The following is a 4,668-nucleotide window of genomic DNA, read 5'->3' on the forward strand; positions in this document are numbered from 1 at the left end:
ACCGGGGTGGTTGGTATGTCGATAAAAGCTTTTGGGGTGTCCTCATCTTGAGTAATGAATACTTGCTTAGATAGCAGGTCTTCAAACTCTATATATGGAGCAACCGAAGGTTCTATGATTTGTGTAGACTCAAAGATGGTGTTGACTTCTTGTACGTAGGAGTCATCGACAAAATCTAAACTTCTAAAAGAAAGGAATTTATGCATATGGTTTTCTGGAAACGTGTTATTAAAGTAATCTTGCACTAAGCTCTCGATCATGCTAATCTCTCCATCTATAGGTGAATCTGGTAACTGTTTCATCATTCTAAAAATATTTACCTCAACCGAAAGATGGCCAAAAGACAAGGACATCGAACTATTTCGGCAGTTTATAAGCGCATTGGCAGTTGCCAAAAATGGACGCTCTAAGATGATCGGAACAGAGTCATTAACGACTTTTGTATCGAGGATAATAAAATCAGCAGGATATTAGAAATCTGGGACCTTAACTAGCACATTTTCAACCAAACCCTTAGGATACTTAATAGACCTATCCACTAATTGCAACGTCATTTGAGTAGGTTGCATCTCTTGTAGACCTATTTGTTTGTATAAATAATACGGGAGTAAGTTGACACTTGCCCCCGTGTCTAATAAAGTGGTGGTCGTGTGAGAATCTCCTAAGGTGCATTGTACAGTAGGACGACCAGGGTCCTTGTACTTCACAATTCTATTATGTTATGTTAAAGTTGGAAATTGTTCAGTTAGATAGGCGTCTTTTGGAATATTTGTCCTACGCCTAGTAGTGTACAACTCCTTAAGAAACTTAGCGTGGTGAGGTAATTTTTTAATTGCTTCAAGAAAGGGTAGGTTAATCGTTAGATTCTTGAATACTTCCCTAATCTCGTCAAAGTTTGTATCTCTGTTTAACATAGCTAATTTCTGGGGAAACAGTGGTGTCTCTCTATGCTTATCGTATGGTTTAACTGGATGTCTAACCTTTGCTTTTTGTTTCTCAGGTTGTAGTTTAACTGGTACCTCTACAGGGGTAGGCTCTTCAATTTCCATTTCGGTATCTAGTTCAATCTCCTGGGTAAGGACTACTTGTGGGGTAACTATAGGCATAGTTACATTGTTGTCAACCACTCTACCAGAACGGAGAGTGGTGATGGCATTTAGCTCACCTATGTTTACATTTTCCATACTAGTATTACCGTTCACCTCAAAGGCTGTGTTTGGTGTTTTAGGATTAGGTATCGCTTGTCCTGGAAACACACCTTTGGGTTGTACTTTCTCTTGAGTTAGCTACTGTAAGGAAAGTTGGATGGCTTGCAAAATCTGTTGTTGAGATTGCATAAAGGTATCGAAACGATCCGGTTGTGGAAGAGTGTTAGCTATAGGTTGTGTGACATGAACTATGTCACGTTGATTATTTATTTATGGGTGGGTTGTGATAGTTATTATTATTAACCGGAACGATACCTCGATTTGCATTACAATTATTATAATTACCTTGACCTTGTGCTTGACCTTGTCGTGGTTGCGCTTGGTTGTTATAATTATTATAATTACCCTGACCTTGTCCTTGTCGTGGTGGAGGTTGGTTATAATTGTTTGCTTGCCTAACATTTTGATTATTAAATCCTGGAGTTGTTACTTGTTGATTATTTCTCCAACTGAAGTTGGGTGTTGTCTCCAAGGGGCGTTAGGAATAGGATAACTATTAATTGAGCAAACGTTATCTTGTTGTAATGTTTGTTGTTCATAAATGAAAGGACAATAGGAGTCGGGGTGCTCTGGACTCAAACAGAAATTACATGGGTTGGAGTTGACATTCATGACGGGGATAGGTTTTTGTTGGACAGAAATAGCCTTGACCTTTTTAGTTAGAGATTCGATTAAATTTTTAAGTTCTGGATCGGGTTTCATCTCAAACATATCGACGGCTTTAGCTGTTGTAGAAGAACTAGCGAAACGGAGATATCATCACCTACCTCAATTATTATTCTGGTTAGTCTGATCTTCTAAAAATTTATAAGCCTCCGAGGCTCCTTTACTTAAGAAACTACCCCCATTCATTATGTCAAAGACTTCTTTATGGTGGTGTAGAAGTCTTTTGAAAAAGGCACGAACTAACATGTCTTTCGCGAGATTTATGGTGTGGACACTCTATAAGTAGGTCGGTGAAACGATTCCAAGCCTCTGAAAATGATTCATGAGGATTCTGTCGAAAGAAATGAATCTTGGAAAGCATTTCATCGGTCTTCGGTGGTGGGTAAAAATGTTCCATAAACAGTTGAACAAGTTTAGCCTATGAGTCCACGAAATTAGCTTTGGGCGGTTAACCAAAGCGCGCCTTATCGGCTAAGGTGAAGGAAAATACCCTCAGTTTAATTTGTTCAGCACCAACCGAAGGATGGTGGAAAGTAGTAAGGACTTGGTCAATCCTACGCATGTGCAGATAAGGTTTTTCATGGTCTAACCCATGAAAAACGGGTAACAAATTAAATATATTTGGGGGATTCGGAAATCCTCCACTGGGTCTGATAGAACGATGCAAGATTTTGGGATATCGCTCAAGGCTTTGTAAAAGTCTGAGAGAGGAGACTCTCTTTCTTCAGCCATAATCTCAGGTGTGGTGTGTGGTGTGCTAGCTAGAGGTGAAGTGAGTGGTATACTAGAAAGGCGTGTTTGTTGACGTTGTCGGTTAATTATATTAGGTATTTTTCTTCGGCCTGACCTTAATCTCATGCAAGGCTAAGACCAATATTAATGTAAAACAACAACACTCCAAACAATCCTGATATGCTAGTATGAACCTCTAACAGAAGATGCGAGGTGTGGAAGAAAAGAGTACCTGAAAGCCTCCTTGCTTCGCTTATGAATAGCGTCTTGTTTACGCGTGCTCAGTGTATATAACAAGTTAGAACACTGAAAACTTTGAAAAAAAAATGGAAGTTTGAAACAAACCTATGGAAATCGGGTAGTTTCAGCAGAGGGCGCGGGTGAGCTCAGAATATGCCTAGGCAGGGCGCAGGTCGCACTCAGGTAAAAAGTTAGGATGCCAGGCGTGTGGGCGCAGGTGGCGCTCAGCCAAAAGGTGGAGTTCCAGGCGTTTGGGCACAGGGTGCGCTCCACTTTGGCTTGCCCGAGAACGGCACAAAAAGGCCCGAAAGTAATTTTTTTCGTGGAAACTTGCAAAAGTCAAAGCAGATAAACCACAGTGAGAATCCAAACAAGGGTGGGTGGGTTATGGGACTTTGAAAAACTATCAATTCTAAAAAAAACAATACTAAAGAGTACTAAGATGGCAGCGGCGCCATTTGATAAACGTAAAATTGAATAATTTACCTACGAAATGAATGATGAAACTCAAAACGCAAGTGAAACTAAACTTAATTACGCGTTGCTATCAAAGATTTCTATACTCTCAATTCTATCGAAATAGAGTGGAGTAAAAGTTCGTTCCACTCTTAGTTCTTTAGCATTCAAGTTTCCTAGATTAACTAATTTATTCAAAGTCTAATGAGAGCAATTGTAACGCTCGTATTTAAAATACATATTTATTAATTAATTAATTTATTTATTTATTTATTTATTTAAAATTGGTTGGATTGGATTTGAGATTGGTGGGCCTTTGTTTGGGCCTTTTCTATTTGGTTTTCTTTGGGCCGAACCAAGTTAAGTTTTGGGCCAGTTCTCTTTGTTTTGTTTTGGGCCGGATTAATCCTTCGTTTCGGACCAGTTTAGTTTAAGTTGTGAACAAGTTTTAGTTTAAGTGTTGGGCCGGTTTCAGTTAAATTCTCCGGGCCGAACCCATTGGTGTTTTGAGCCAGTTTCTAATTTTGGTTTTTGGGCTGGTCATATAACTTAAAATTATATCCAATTGGGTCTTTAAATGTTTAGACTTTCGGGTTCTAAGGTTTGGGCTTGGCCAATTGGGTCCGAACCATTACCTTAGTCATGAGCCCATGAGCCATGCACCTTTGACCTTAGCCATGAACCATGGCTATAACCATGAACCTGTTGAACATAGAAATGACAGTTTGACTTTGACAATGACAGTTTGACTTCGACCATGATGTGTTGACTTTGACCATGACGTGTTGACTTTGACTTTGACATTTGACCATTGACTTTGACCGTTGACCATTGACCGTTGACTTTGACCTTTGACCGATGACTGTGGAATGTTGACTTTTTCCAGTTTTTTACATATTTGATTATATGGACAAATGTAGTAATAAAATATTGTCAAAAATTATATAATGTTGTTTGTCATTATCTAATTAAGATTTGACGTGAGTAGTGTGTAAAGCATATATATATTGGGCTTTGATTGTGGACTGTGGACTGTTTAATTGTGCTACATTTTATGTTGTACCTTGTATGGACAAATCAAATGCCAAAATGCTGTGGAAGCTTGTATAAATTTGGTGGTCATTATCTAATTAAGATTTGACGTTGATATTGTGACATTATATAATATGTTGGGACATATATATTAAATGCTATAGTTTTGGAGAAATAAATGTATAGACATTCCATTATTTTATCTGTAAGATGCTAGTAGAGTATTTGTGGATATTTCCCATGGGATTGTGGCGTAGTGCAATAATATATTTGCACGTGAAAGAATGAAAGTGGTTATGAGATATAATTGAGATATTTCTAAATATTGTGGCTT

The sequence above is a fragment of the Coptis chinensis genome, chromosome 4 (assembly GCF_015680905.1).
Source record: "Coptis chinensis isolate HL-2020 chromosome 4, ASM1568090v1, whole genome shotgun sequence".
In the NCBI taxonomy this organism is placed as follows: domain Eukaryota; kingdom Viridiplantae; phylum Streptophyta; class Magnoliopsida; order Ranunculales; family Ranunculaceae; genus Coptis; species Coptis chinensis.